This window comes from Hibiscus syriacus, unplaced genomic scaffold (assembly GCF_006381635.1).
Source record: "Hibiscus syriacus cultivar Baekdansim isolate YM2019G1 unplaced genomic scaffold, ASM638163v2 tig00116995_pilon, whole genome shotgun sequence".
NCBI lineage: Eukaryota > Viridiplantae > Streptophyta > Magnoliopsida > Malvales > Malvaceae > Hibiscus > Hibiscus syriacus.
Genome location: NW_024063511.1, coordinates 815,975 through 831,608, shown reverse-complemented (window position 1 = coordinate 831,608; position 15,634 = coordinate 815,975). Strand labels below are relative to the sequence as shown.

Sequence of the window (15,634 nt, the reverse complement as noted above, 5' to 3'; positions counted from 1 at the left end):
TGTTAGTTCATCTGTAGGTTACAGTGATTCAAGTGACAGTGGTTCAGTTACATTTGCTCAAGTTAACTCTTTGGTGGTTTCCGGTACCAATTCCAGTGGGATAAAGTGGTATATTGATTCTGGTGCTATGCATCATGTATCAGTGATCCGAGACAGTCCACTGTGGGTCATCGTTATACTGGACATGATAAGGTTCTGCTTGGTGATGGATCATCTCTTACCATTTCTTGTATCGGCCATGCGTCTATGAGCGATAACTCTATCTCAGTAGAATATGGCCTTCTCTTACAAGAGGATGGCACTGATCATGGAAGTTATAACATAACTCCCACAAACTAAACAACACTAGCAATAGCAGGATGGCATGAAAGCACACGGTGACCATAACTAAATTACTTGAGTTCGTCTCGTTTCATTTCTGTATGTCTAAATATTGTGAAAAGAAAAATTGAAAAAGAATAGTCAATGAGAATCAAAGTAAAACACAGACTGTGGCACTTCCAAAGATGATATCAGTATCAAATAGTTCTTGTGCACTATCATTCTCCATGACTTGGAAGGTGGCGAGTACTGAATTTCAAAGTGTTGCGCTATTTGTGACTGCTCAAAGCAAAGTAATCGTGTTTACGGGCAAATACAGGGAAGAATCCAGGAACAGTATATGCAGTGTGTGAGAATGAAGCCTAATGTACAAAGCTATATTCCAACTAATACCATAACAGTGGATCAATTTGGATTTCATGATATTCACTTGGTGTATGTGAGTAATCAACAAATCAAAATTGGTACTAACCATTAGTATGCCATCAAGACTCAACTGGGGTGAGGAATGATTGGATTCCAAAAACAATGAAAAGAACCCCACCTGAGAGTGCAACCTGCATCAAAGTGATAAAAATTGGTTTCAGAATTTGCTCAAAATTTATGTTCAGACAACTTTTGCACGAGGGTAAAAGGAAAAACATGGATCTGTATTACAATTTTCTCAGATATCTGCGACGCCAAGCTCTTTCCTCCAAGGACAGCAGCAGTGGTGCACAATGCCTGTCCTCTAGAAAAGACAAAGAAAGGAAAAAAAGAGTAACATTACTGATTGCCATGTTAAAATGAAAGCAAACATGAAGAATATATATACATAGTGGTTAAAATAAGAAGGAAATAGCATTTCTCCTGCAAATACAAAGAAACATATCACAAGGTAATAAAACTTACACAATGCCACCAAGAACCACACCAAATGGGTCCTCATCAGCAGCCAGACCAATGGTGGCAAGCTGAAAAGAGAGTAAAATAATACTTAATTCAAAATAATGAAGATGCCATAGTGGTTTCTTACAGAAGAGACAGAACAATGAAGTTCATTTGCTGAAGTTCACCTGGCTCTTGTCCCCCCATTCACCGAAAAATGTGATGGAAAACGCCTGCATCCAAAATAGGCACAGTCAGAATTTTGACAAGATGCGGGCTTATCAATATTAAACTAATAGGCTAAGTAAAGTTTTAACCTTTAGTATATTGGAGAGAAGAGCTGTGTGAGAAATGGACGGCTCTTCTTTTTCAAGTCATCATCATCCTGTGAACATACAGTTGAATGTTGTCAGAAGATTAACAATTTTACTGAAAAGTATTAAGTTAAAAATATCAAATATTGAGCAGGCCATGAATTCAGAAGCATGTGACAGATAGAACTCACTATTGTCATGAACATTTGCTGACTTTTATGTTCAAAAAACTTTATTTCTCAAATCAGATACACCGATGCATGAAATAAAAGCAATAAAGTACAACATTGGTAAACAAATTTGTTTCAGACAATTAACAAGAAGGAAAAGGTGTTATATGATCTCGTGGAACAATCACATTTTCCTCAAGAATGTAGGTTAAAATTGTTTTGCATCTGGGAAGTAGAAATAGCTTTTTCATCAAAGAAACAAAGGAAAGAATTAATGTTGAATGTAGATGTGAGATTAAGCCAACTGGATTAAGCATTTTACGTTCGTGGAATTTTGGATTTCAAAATAGATTGGTTCAGGCGATTGACTGTTACAAATTATTTCCACTAATTATGCTATTTGGTCATTTGTTCCTGGGGTTGTCCTTTGGACCACTTGGAAATCAGGAATTCTATTGTGTTTGAAGGGGGAAGTTAGACCAGTCGAATTTCTTCTTAGCAAGGTTTAGGCTTGCTTCATGGTACTTAGCCAAGCATAAGGAGGTTTCTATTCCTAAGGATTCACTTATCTCTGATCCTTCCTTAGGGGATTCTTGTTCTTCCTACTCTAATCTGATTGTATCTAAGTTCCCTTGGTCTCCTCCTCCCAAGGGCTATATCAAATTAAATGCTGATGCTGCTACTACCAGTGACTGGAAGAGAAGTGGGTTAGGCAGTGTTTTAAAAGATGATTCTGGTTCGATCTTAGGCTCTTTCAAGGAGTCTGCTGGTCCGGGCCCCCCTACCTTGATGGAATTAAAAGCTATTCAAAAGGGTTTATCGTTCTTTGTCTCTTTTCGAGAGCTGATCAGGGATCGTTTGATTATTGAGAGTGACAGCAGGGTGGCAGTGGACTGGATTAAGAAAGTTGAATTATGTCCAGATGTTTATGCTTCTATTGTTAAAGATATTGTTGATAGGCTTAAAGTTTTTGAAGGTGTTGTTAGATGGGTTAATAGGACAGCTAACATAGAGGCAGATGCCCTAGCTAAGGCTGGAATAGGTTGATTTATGTGTTGTTGTTGTTTAGGGATGTTTTTTGGTTTTCTACTTCCTATTAAGGGAGTTTTTGGGTGTTGTAATTCCTAAGTACTTATTATGATCTTAATGAAATTCTAAGGCACTATTTTCCTCCTTCCGCTAATTAAGGAGCTTTTTACGAGCTCCATTAATCATGAAGGGGGTTTTTAACAAGGTCTCCTATTCTTATAAAAAAATTATTTCCACTAAAGTTGAATTTAGGCCATTTCTAAATTTTAAAAATATATTAAACTGCATTTGTAGAAGAAGAAAATCATATCTATTTTGCTCAGTCCAAGTTACTGGGTTATTACAAGGTTGAATCCAGGTCAACTCAAGTCACTGAATTCACAATCACCTAGGTTTCAGTTGATACACTTGCAAGGAATTTAGTAACAAAAATTTATGTCCTATCAGTAAAGCAAATGTGTTTTGGTATGGTTGTTTTTGTACCTTACTTCCCCTTGACCGCTTTTGTGTTGTCCTTCCAGTCGGCATCCTGATCACAACAATAAAGTAACAAACAATGTCATTTTTTTCATTGAAAAGAAAATGTTCACTTAAACATCAGGAAACTTATTTAAAAAAATTACCAGTTTTGCTTCAACTTCAGCTAATTCTTCATCGTCCCTATTGTGAAAACATAGTTAGGTCATGTCAAAATCATTTATAGTTAAACAAAATCTTACTCTACCTAAGCATGACAAATAGAATCACACCCATGAAAATGTTAAAGAACAATGAAAAGGACTAGAGAAATAACAGAAAAGGTATTACCCACTCTCCATAAATCCGTCCCATAAAGACCACAGACCAAATCCAAAAACAGCACTGTTGTTATGTGATGAGTCCATTTCCTAGATATCTGCATAACAGAAATCATACAAGAAGAGAATGAGAGTATTTTTCATACCAGTTTAAAGTTAGAGTCTGTGGTTCAAATGAAATTCAATTAAATTAATTAGCCAAGCCGGCTGCCTTTTGATGCTATGTTGCTCAGACTCTTTGTTTTTCATGAAGTATCCATGTCTGACACTTGGATATGGGGAATGACTTTCAAGAATCCTCCAATATATAGAAAAACTTAGAAAAATCTAGCCAACCGTGTCGGATACATACCCGTGCCTGACACTTATACTCGAGTTCGAGTAACAAACTTTGGTGTATGGTCAGTATGAAGGTCATCACACTGACACTAGAGTTCGAAAAATAACAGTTACCGATGAAAACACAGGCTAAAGTGGCTGACAGTTCACTTGGAATCCAAATATCCATTCTAAGTGTACATCTGAAAAGGTTTAATCAACATTTGTAAAGCATACAAAGAAATGTAACAGGTCAGGCAGTGGTTTTCAAACACCAAGTAGTTCTAAATTTTCAAGTTTGATTGATAAGCAACTAACTTGGAATCAAAATTTCATATGCAACAATCGAGCAAGAAGTTGAAAATCCAATCAAAATTATCCAAAAACTCAATAATCAAAATCATATGGAAAATCCATAAGCCTCCTAGCAACTAATATCATAATTTTAACAAAACCAAATATCAGATAAAAGCTTAAAATCTAGTTCTTGAAGCACCGTAATTCCACTGCATTCAGCCATGAAAAAGTTCTAAATTAGAAAGAGAGAGAGAGAGAACTATCATAGCAATCCTAGTTAGAACAAAGGAGGCCATCTATACATTACTAAAAAACATACCTCAATAAACCAAGGATTTTAACTGCCAGCAATTTAAACCTCATCAGAAAATGCTACAAGATGTTCTTTTAATTTTTTCATTGGATAATTTATGTTGCTAGATGATGCTAAGGGGCAACAACAGCACAGATAGAAGGAAAAAAAGTATCAAGGTATTCTACATAGCCATAGTGGGCATTATAGCCACACAAAAGTATCTCCGATGCATTTCTAATCTGTAACTTGAAAAAATAGGGATCAATCAGCTTGAATTCAACACAGCTCCTTTCCTAACACATAGCTTCCCTCTTTTCATCCTATTTGGCAAAATTTACAGGCAAAGATGACCAAGAATAACTTTAGTTCACTAGATATATCTTGAAATTCCACTAAAACGAACTTTAGTGATGTTCAGGTCCTTTAAAGGAAATTAAAACATATCCAAATGCAGAAGTGTCTTCTCAAACAGCAATCAGACCACTTACAAGATTTGGAGCAGCCCAGCCAACAACAGCAGAAAGAATAGTCATCACCTACAGAAAAAATATTTCAATAACTATGATGCTCGAGAAAACAAAAATGTTTACAAAGTTAACTTGAATGAAAAGGATGTACAGACAAAGGGGAAAAAAGAAAAACACTTACAATTAAAGCTGCCAGGCCTGACAAGACAAGTCTCCTTGGATGACGCATTGCCAAGATCTTGAAACAAGTATAAGAGTTTAAAAACATCAGTGCTCAAGCTATTGCTGAAAAGATGTAATCAAAGTGGTGATGCTCAGACAAGCAGAGTATCAAGGGATTTGAAATATTTAAGTAAAAATATGAAAGTAGTATATCCTAAAAATGAAGAATGGAAACATCATTAAAGTAAAGCTAAAAACGATGGGTTCTTTCTAACAATTATGTTACATATACGTCTCCAAAATAAAGATTGTATCGGTGAAAAATTAATAGTCTTATACATCAAGCATTTGAACTAAATACATGTCTGCTCCAAGAATGTGAAGACATTGGCTTGTTACAGCTTAAAGCATTAGACCATGTGCTAAGTTGTCATTTTCAAAACAATCTATGCCCCATTTCTTCACTCAAATGCAACAAGGTTTAAGAAGGTAACTTTGAGACACTATAATAAATACAGGACTTATCACCACAAAGAAATTAAATGTTCAAACATTAAGATTTTAACCCCGTGAATGACACATAATGGTATGATTGTCTTCCTGAGAATTTTGCCCGCAGGTCAATTCCACTAACACTACTAGGTTACTGGAATCCATAGGGCATTTTTTGTGTGCAAAATGTTAGAATTTTCAAGTAGTAGCCAATGAAATGTAATATGCAAGCCTTCCTGAAGGGTGGGTTGAGAAATTGAATGCTTAAAGGTCAATGGATGTTAAACTAAGGTCATTAACGCATTATTCAACACCAGTACTCACACCACTACAATTCAACCCTAGCTTCAACTTTCAAGTCGTTTCAAAATCAATGAATCGCAAGGCACTAAATAATTTGAATATAACTAAACCAAACAATATGGGGGGGGGGAATATTAATGTTCGAGCTTGACTAACCGCGGCAGCGAAGAACGTCTTGTCACCAATCTCCGATAGCACAGTCATGGCTAGAGACTTGGAAAATCCCTTACGAAAACAGAACAACAAAACCGATGATTATTAACAAAAACAAAGCTAAATCATAACAAAAAGAAAAATAGAAAGGCTTTAATTGGAGTTATAAAAAAATCACTTGCACAAGTGTGGTCATGATTGCAACTGCAAGGATAGCTGAAAAGGAATCCCCAAACTTTCGCGGAAATAAAGATATTTTCTTTTTCTCCTTTTGGAGCTTGATAGAGGATTGACTTTCTTCTCTGTCCGGGTGAATCCGAGCTTTGAGTTTGTAACTCGGGCTGTGTAGCTGGGAGTTCTATAACAGGAGTAGCGGCGCCGACTACGACAAAACAGATCTAATATAATTGAATAGAAAAAGCAAGTTTCGTAAAAGGTTCAAAGAGAGTGTGTTTTAAGGCGCGTGTTGTTAACTTCCTCGAACTAGGGATCAGTTGGATCAAGGATGGTAAGATTTAGCGGCAAACTCTTTGGCGTTAGGGCCACGCGGATTATTTTAATCCATTTATGACGGAAATAAATGTCAAAGGATGACGTTAATTAATTATTTATTACGGAAAATTATATGTTATACATATTTTGTAAAAGAAAATAAAGAATATTTTTATTCCGTCTAAATTATTAATATTATTTTTTATTTTTATTATATTAAAATCATTCTTGAATTTTTAAATTACATTAATATTATTTTTTATTGATATAATATTATTGATCGTTACTATAATAATTTAATATATTTTTTGTTTAAACGTGATGTTATTATGAAAGAACTTTAAGAGCTTCACGAGCGACAATAATAACTTAATCTCACAGTTTATCTCTGAATTTTAAACCATCCGAATTACTTATGCGCTCCGTCTCAATTTCAATTTTTCGGAAACCCTAAATCAGGGGAAAAACTCAAGAAACTAAATCAGAAACAAATCAACCCTTTTTAAAGAGAGAAAAACCGGAACACCTTTTTAAAAAAGAAAAAAATTATGTTTTCATGTATTATAACTTTTTTTTGGTCACTGAGGCGATTTTCTCATTTTTAAATTACATTAATATATTTTTTTATTGATATAATGATGATCGTTACTATATTTATTAATATATTTTTTGTTTAAACGTGATGTTAATTATGAAAGAACTTAAGAGCTTCACGAGCGACAATAATAACTAATCTCACAGTTTATCTCTGAATTTTAAACCATCCGAATTACTTATGCGCTCCGTCTCAATTTCAATTTTTCGGAAACCCTAAATCAGGGGAAAAAACTTCAAGAAACTAAATCAGAAACAAATCAACCCTTTTTAAAGAGAGAAAAAACCGGAACACCTTTTTAAAAAAGAAAAATTATGTTTTCATGTAAATTTATTATATTTAATGCTAGTAGGGATGGCAGGGGTCGGGATTGACCAACCCGACTCGATTCGATTTTTGAGATAAAATCTGAACACCTTAAATAATAAAATAGTGATTTAATTGGAAAAAATAATATATAGCGGGGTATTATTGTAATTATCCCTAAATATATAAAGTAAAATTATTTTTTCCGAATCGAGTATTTTCAACCCTAAACCCGAATCAACTTGACCCGATCCGAACCAAATTTTTTAAAAACCCCCGACCCGATTAAGTCGAGACTGATCCGTTTGTTTCACTGAAACAGTTTTCGAAAAATGAAATATGAAAAATGAATTACATTCTGGAAAAACATTTTCTTTTTTGGATAATACATTGTAAAAATTTTACACTGTTTGGTTAATTTTTTTGAAAACAATTCAGAATCTGTTTAATAAACAAGCATATTATATATATTTTTTATTTTATACCTTTTAGTTTATTAAGTTAATTTTATTTTTATATAATTATATTTTATAAAACTTTTCAGTTGGTAGAGCACAAGGTTCTTAACCTGAGGTCGTGGGATCGAGTCCCATGGAGGGCATTTCATAATTCGGAGGTCTCCTACAGAAGTTGCTCTCATCTAGTGTTGAAGCAACCTACTATCTTACCTCCCTCTTACCCCATTACATATGGGAACAAGGGACAACCATTTTTGAGTTAAATGTTTATTTTTATAAGTACGTTAAACTAAATTTTTAGATAATATATAATTTATGTTGATTGTATTATAAATACACATTTTAGGTTTAAAATCTTCATGATGCTTATTCATAGTATTTTTAGAATTGAATTTCAACGTATAATTAACATTATATAAGTTTAATTGATATAATCTAAATGATTTATTAAAAATATATTATCAAAGTTTATAATTAATAGTACACCACATTAAAACAATAATAATATATAATATTGTAATAATAATAATAATAGTGTCAAAGTGTATAATTAATACTACATCACATTAAAACAACAATATTATCCGACCGTAATAATTCAAGTCTAATTCATAATTAGTGCTACAACACAGCAGTGTCGAAGGGAATGGACCAAATGTAATGACAGAAAATGAGGGCGCTGCAATAAACTGAATTCTATCCCATCCTGAGATCAATCTGCTAGAGAACAGTTTGTTTGATAGTTAAAGGGACATATAAATCTAGAATAGTGTTGAGCAGATTTTCATTCATTTATTATTTAAGAAAGGAAAGCCATTACACCTCGCAGCGCCTTGTCGTGTCAGCTAGAATCCCCAATGCCTCTCTATTTGGAAGAACTGTCAGAACCCAAGGATGTGATTGATACAATGATGTAGTTTCAGGACCATAACCCCTGGCATCCGTGTTCCATGTAAAACCTAAAAGTATTAATTTTCATTAGCAATAAAAGGGTATGAAAATATCCTTCATGCAGCTATGTCCTAAAGAAAACTCACTCGTTTTCCTGTTAACTCTAACTTCCCACTAACTTCTCCAGTTCCATAAAATGAGGTACCAGCGGGAAGCTTAACAAGAAGCAAGTCCACCAGATCAGTTAACAAATAAAGTGAACAAGAGAAGAGACTTAACTCTAAAAGAAAAATACACCATCAAAGTGAAAACAGAATATGCTAAGTAATAAATGCACAATGGTATGTAGAGGCAAAATATTCTAAAATGCAAAGCAGAATAGACCTCAAGTTTGACAATCTGTTATCCTAGACGACACTCAAGGAATGGATATACAAAGGGAGCCTGTTGCTCAGAATTGGTACATCCTACTTTTGTTGTTTATAAATGAAAGACTTGGAACACTGCATCTCTATCATTTTCAGAAAGTGTCGGACCTGGCCCTCCTCCATTAGCCGAATTGAAGGCAATTAGGAAAGGAACTGAAATTTTCTTTTTCTCAGTTTGGTCACTAAAGGTAGATTGATTCTGGAGAGTAATTGCAAAACAGTGTGGAATGGATCCAGTCACCTTCTTCCGCTCTTGTGTATTTTAGTAATCTAATCAAGGAAATCGTGTCTTTTGTATTGTCTAGGGCGTTAATAGTGAAGTTAATTCCTAGGGGTTGTAATTGGGAGGCGGATAAGTTAACTAAAGAAGGAGTTGAGTAATTGTCTGGTTGCATCTAGGATATTTTCTGCATATTTAGAGGACAGTCTTTTTCTGATGTAATACAAGGATTATTGTTGTTTTATGTTATATCAATAAAATGAGATACTCTTTTCCTCCTTCCGCTAGTTGATCATTTCCTTTATAAATGAACAACTATAAAGGGGTTTTTAATGAGACCTCTTACTTTTATTTAAAAAAAATGGGGTGAAAAATCATTTTCCCTGCAGTGGAGCCTGATGTTGCTACTTTTATATCATAATCAACCATGTTAGATATTAGCTTTCTCCCTGTAAGCTTCTTGCTATAACTCTTCTTTCTGCATGCCAAACTCCTTATTAGAAGAAGCTGAAAGAATATAACATATCACTTATAAAGAAGCCAAGAAATGATTAATGCTAGAATATCTCTGTATCCAAATCTGTAGTCACAAAGCCTGATACATCCTGAGATAAACAAACAATCAGGAAAACCTTAAAAAATATCAATTGTGGCAGATATAGTGGTTTTTTGAGCAGCATTTACTGAAACATAATTGACCCTTTAATCTAAAGGTTGAACTCAATGGATCAAAGAATGTAACAGGAAATAAAAGTGATGAGACTGCATGGAAATGAATAAATCAAAGGTGAAACTGAGGCATGCTGTGACAGTTAAAGCAATGGAGCTTTAAGATTGAAGTGATCTGATTATGGTTTGTACTTTTTTTTATAGGAATATTAGGCCTCATTAAAAACCTCATAGAAGTCCTTCACCGTTAGGTAAGAACCATCTAGCGGAAGAAGGAAAATAGTGCCTTAATATATTATTGATAAACCAATTACATAAGACTTAAACAATCCTCTGTTACAGCTGCTATCTAAAACACACAAAACAACTAACAATTACAAATAAAACGTACAATCAACCAATCCCCTCCTTTGCTAGCTTATCAGCCTCGCAATTACAACACCTAGGTATCAACCTTACAATCATCTCTTCTCTGATACATAGACACAATCTCTTTGACTAAATTTGTAAGAAAAATAGGAACCGACGAAAGAGCTTTAATCTAATCCACTGCTGATCTACAATCACTCTCAATAATCAGTATTCCTTTCAACGCCCATTCTGAAGAGACAAAGATGTCGATGCCTTTCTTTATGGCTTTAATTCTACTATAGGAGGAGGGCTAGGACCAATATTGTCTGAAAATGAAATAAGAACAATATCATTCCAATCTCTAAGAATACCCCCTATTCCACCTATAAACCTAAAAACTACTGACAACCCCATTCACATTCATTTAAAAAATCAACTGGAGGAGGACTTCAACATAAAACAAGCTTGTTCTGATCCTTAAAAAGCAGTAAGATTGTCAGCCAAAGAAGGGTCTCTAATCAACAAAGTCTACTTGAATAGGAACAAGAGGGTACTTTGCTAAAACCATTGGCTAATCTGAATTTAACAATAAAAAACAAGGACGATCTGTCCAAATTCTCCTTTCAAAACAATGTATTCCTCACCTTCCAAATTGACCAAAAAACTGCCTCGAGATAAACTTCCATATAAGTGAATTCGGTCTCAAAACAGACCATGAGCTGAAAAGTGTTGAAGGGTCATTAGGCAGAGCTAAAACCAACTCCCAATAGCCTATTATTTTGTTACAAAGATCCCATGAAAATGAGCAGGAAAGAATAGATGTTGCACTATTTCTTCACACTGAGTACAACGAGACAAAGACTGTCTTCCCCTAATTGAACTCCCCTATTCTTCAACTCCACTCTCACAGCTACTCTTCGATGACAAACTTGCCAAAGGAAAGATTCTACCATTGGAGGAACTAACCCCGACCAAACCCATTTTTCCACAAAAAATTGTCATCTTTAATAGTTTTAAGTGACATCCTGCAAGCTTTAACTGAGAACAACCCATCACCAATTCCATTCCACAATAAAAAATCGTCCATTGTATCCCCAGTTTAATGTTATTTAGCCACTCCAATAATTCAACAGCTGTTCAACTTCCCAATCGTATAAATTCCTCCTAGTTTTAATGTTCCACTCCCATCCATTCGAATCAAAGTTGCCAAAGTCAACCACTTTACCCACTTGTTCGGAGAAAGGGCATAAATCCTAGGAAACAAAATATTCAAAGGAAAATCCCCAATCCAAGTATCATTCCAAAAAGAGATAGATTTACCATTCCCCACTTGTATCTTTGCATGTGATCTAAGACTGCCTCCTATGGAATCATCCTTCAAGAAATTATTCACAATTCCTCTCCAAATCAAGAATCCTGCTGAGAGATAACCTTATTGATGTCCATGGTTGTGTTTTGCTACATAATTTTTTTTCCACAATGTATTTTTTTCATTGGCAAACTTCCACACCCATTTTCCTAACAAAGCACGATTGGTAAGGTTCATATCAACGACTCCCAAGCCTTCACTTCTCTGCGGTTTGCAAACATTCTTCCAGCTCACCCAATGAATTTTCCTTTCAACCCACTACCCCATAGAAAATCGCCATCAAGGAATTAATCTTTTGACTAATTTTACTCGACATCTTAAAAATAGATAGGAAAAAAATGGGTAATGATGACAATACATACTTTAGAAGAACTAATCTACCAACCATAGATAGTGAAGAAGCTTTCCACCCTGCCAATTTCTTGTTAAATTCTCAATGATCGGTTCCGACAATTCTCTGAGTTTTTTTTTTTCTCCAAGAGGAAGGCCTAAATAGATTGAAGGAAATGAACCAACAGAACACCCAATTGCCTTAGCCCAATCTTGTAGTAGTCATTCTCTACATTAATAGCATAGAGTTTGCTCTTAGCTAAATTCAAATGTAGCCCCATCATTAAGTTGGAAATTCTCAAACTCTTCTTACGTTTTCAATCTGAGTAATAGAAGCTGACAGAAAATAATTAAATCATCCGCAAACTGTAAATGAGACAGAGTAAAAGAATTTTGAGTTTTTCCAAAAGAAAACCCTTGAAATAGCCCCAATTCAACAACTTTAGTCAACATCAAATGAAACAATTCACCAACCATATTGAACAACAATGGAGAAAGGCTACAACCTTGTCTTAAACCTTTAGTAATAGGAACTCTTCTGTCGGAGACCCATTCACTAAAACCGAGATTGAAGCTGTAGAACACACTGCAAAATCCATGAACACCATCTCTCACTGAAGCCCATCTCTTTCATTATTTTGAGAAGAATCGGCCATTCTACAGTGTCATATGCTCGACTAAAGTCCACATTAAATACCACCCCTTTAAGCCTTTTTTTTCCTCCAAAAATCAATGCCTTCATTAGCTAAACTTTAGACAAAATTTTATGAAGGATGCCAACAAGACTGGGTCTATAATCTTCAAGTTTCTCCGGATTACCTTCTTTGGAAAAAGGTAATAAAGGCATGATTAACCCCATGATCTCACTCCTTTCCATTATAAAATTCTGAAAAAAATTTCATAGTCTGCTCCTTCAAGCTCTTCCAATACTTTTTGTAGAAGCCTATAGTAAACCATCCGGACCTAGAGCTTTTGAACTTTAAGAAGTTGAAATTGCTTGCCACACTTCTTGCTCAGAAAATTCTCCTCAAGGAAAGCACTTTGAGCTACTGTCAATTGTGTAAAATAAGATTGATACCCTCTACTTCCATCGTTGATTTTACATTATAAGCGTGTCCTTGAAGAACTTAAACACAAGGGATTTAATCTTTGTCAATCCCTCCTTTTCATAGCACTAATGTGGAAGAACTTCGTGTTTTTATCTCCATCTTTGATCCATCTCGATCTTGACTTTTGAAACCAAATACTCTCCTCTTTGTATTCTATCAACTCATCCCAATCCTTTGTATTTAAAATTCCTCTTTGTGACTTTAACTCTATTTCATTTATTTTGTTTCCAGCAAGGAAATAGAGTATGCCAGCCCTAGATAACAACTGTCAAGCCACTTTGATATTCTTTTTGGTAACCTACAAAATTATGACAATTTCGCCTTTAATACTCTTCTTTTTGTCCACTGCTAGAGATTCTTCAACCACTTCATCAAAACGTTTCCTCTAATAGATAGTTAAAAAATCTAAATGGTTTGGGACCCCAATTTAGACTAGCATCCTCCAACATAATCGGATTATGATCGGAAATGGATTTCGGCAGTAGACTTTGTGAAATATTAGGAAACTGCTTAGGAATCTGCCACAACTAAGAACCATTCTAATCTAACCCACTAGGTGTTTTTCAGTTATTACACCAATTGAAAGATCCTCCTGAAATGGGCAAATCTATGAGAGTAGTTTGATGTACAAAAGATCGAAGAATGTCTATAGTATGCCAGTTTTTTGAACACTCTATCTTTTCTTCCGGATCAAGATACGCATTAAATCACCCCCAATACACACTGGCCATAAACAATTCCCTATAAACTCTTCATTTTCAGATTCGACAGAATGGCCATAAACATTTATAAGCGCACACTCACTTTTGCCTTCTTTGAAATTCCCACTAATACAAGAAACCTGCTATGAACATGTTGTCTTGCGAGACTTCAAACACATTTTCATTCCACATAGTAATAAACCCACCACAGACCCCTCTGATGGAGACAATAACAAACCCCTTAACAAATTTCCCCCAATCCTCCTTGTAATCCTCATATGACATTGTTCGAGATTTGATTCTTGAATAAAAAGAAAAACGAGTTTGATTTTCTTAATATTTCTTGTCACTGCTACAGATTTCTCTTTCCTCCCTAAACCTCTTATGTTCCACGAAAGAATGCTTAATTTACATATGAAAATATTACTACCAAAAACCCAAAACACCAATAACTGCTGCTAACCACTAGTCTCCCCATCTCAACATTTCCTTACTGCCTCCTCATCTTTTTTCAGATTTAGAATTTTGGTGATAAAAGCATGTTTCCCGTCCTTGAACGAAATTCCTAACATCTGACAGACATCCCAAGTAGTCATAGCTTCCTCCAACAACATCGAAAAAAGTTGTTGACGAAATAGTTGAATTAGTAACTAAATCTAGAGCTTCATTTATTAAAGTTCTTCTCCTCCTCCTGTGATCTTTTCCTATTCCTTTTTTGATCAATTCCTGTGTACCCTATTAGTTATAGAAAGCGATGAAAGTTTTCCAACATCTGTTTTCTTCTGTCCTGGATCGGATTGACCTCTGAATGCATATTAATTTGTTCAATGCCCAAACAAAGCCATAATCGTCTATCACTTAACCTTATATAAACTCTAGCAAAACGTCCTCTTTTCCTCCTTCCGTCAGGGGCACTTTTAATAGACAGACAACTAGATACCGGATATACTGAGTTCCACTGCTGGGGATCGTCAAATTAAACATCAATGTTTTTCCTGCTGCAGTTTTGAATCCGGTTCCATATCAAGAGAGTAGGCTTCTAATTGATTGTCTCCCTCAGTTTTTTCCTCTGCTGTAATTCATCTTTCATCTTCATTTCTATTAGATACTAACCGAAACTTATTATGTTTCTTTGACCCATCCCACTTGAAATTAAAAGTTGGCCAACAGGATGATTTTTTGCCAAAGAAGAAAAATCCCATTTAGAGTCTGATTGGGCTGACTTGTTCCTTGTGGGACTTATTTTTCAAAAATTATCTCCCACCTACTTCATGTAGCCCACTTTCTTTTCCTTTCTCTAACCACGTGATCACATTTGACCTTACTACATCTGATGACGTTCCACAATGATCATGAGTATTTTTGAATTTCCTCCTTCAAAAAATCATCACTGTAGCATCATCAGAATTCGTTTGTAGCTCATCTCCGATTACAGCAGGGACATTTTTGCATTTCGATCCTAATTTTATTTTAACTTTAAAGAACCTTCCATATGATCCTATATTAATAAAATCTGGTACATCAAAAGGACTCGCCACCCTTATGAATATTCTCGTCGAAGTGAGATCCTCCCTGTCTTGTCTCGTCCGGGATACATATAAACTCCCCCACCTAGCTGCAAGTTTCTCCAAAAAGGTTCACTCTAGCATAAAAGTGGTAATCCATCTAGCTCAACCAAGCAATACGCCAAATACACACCTTCTTCATTCAACAAAGAGCCAACCAGTTGA

General features: G+C 35.0%; 1 pseudogene; it reads right to left on the bottom strand.

Annotated features, from left to right (window-relative positions):
- Positions 1–433: 433 nt before the first annotated feature.
- On the bottom strand, positions 434–6,327 carry LOC120193392 (annotated as a pseudogene).
- Positions 6,328–15,634: the final 9,307 nt, after the last annotated feature.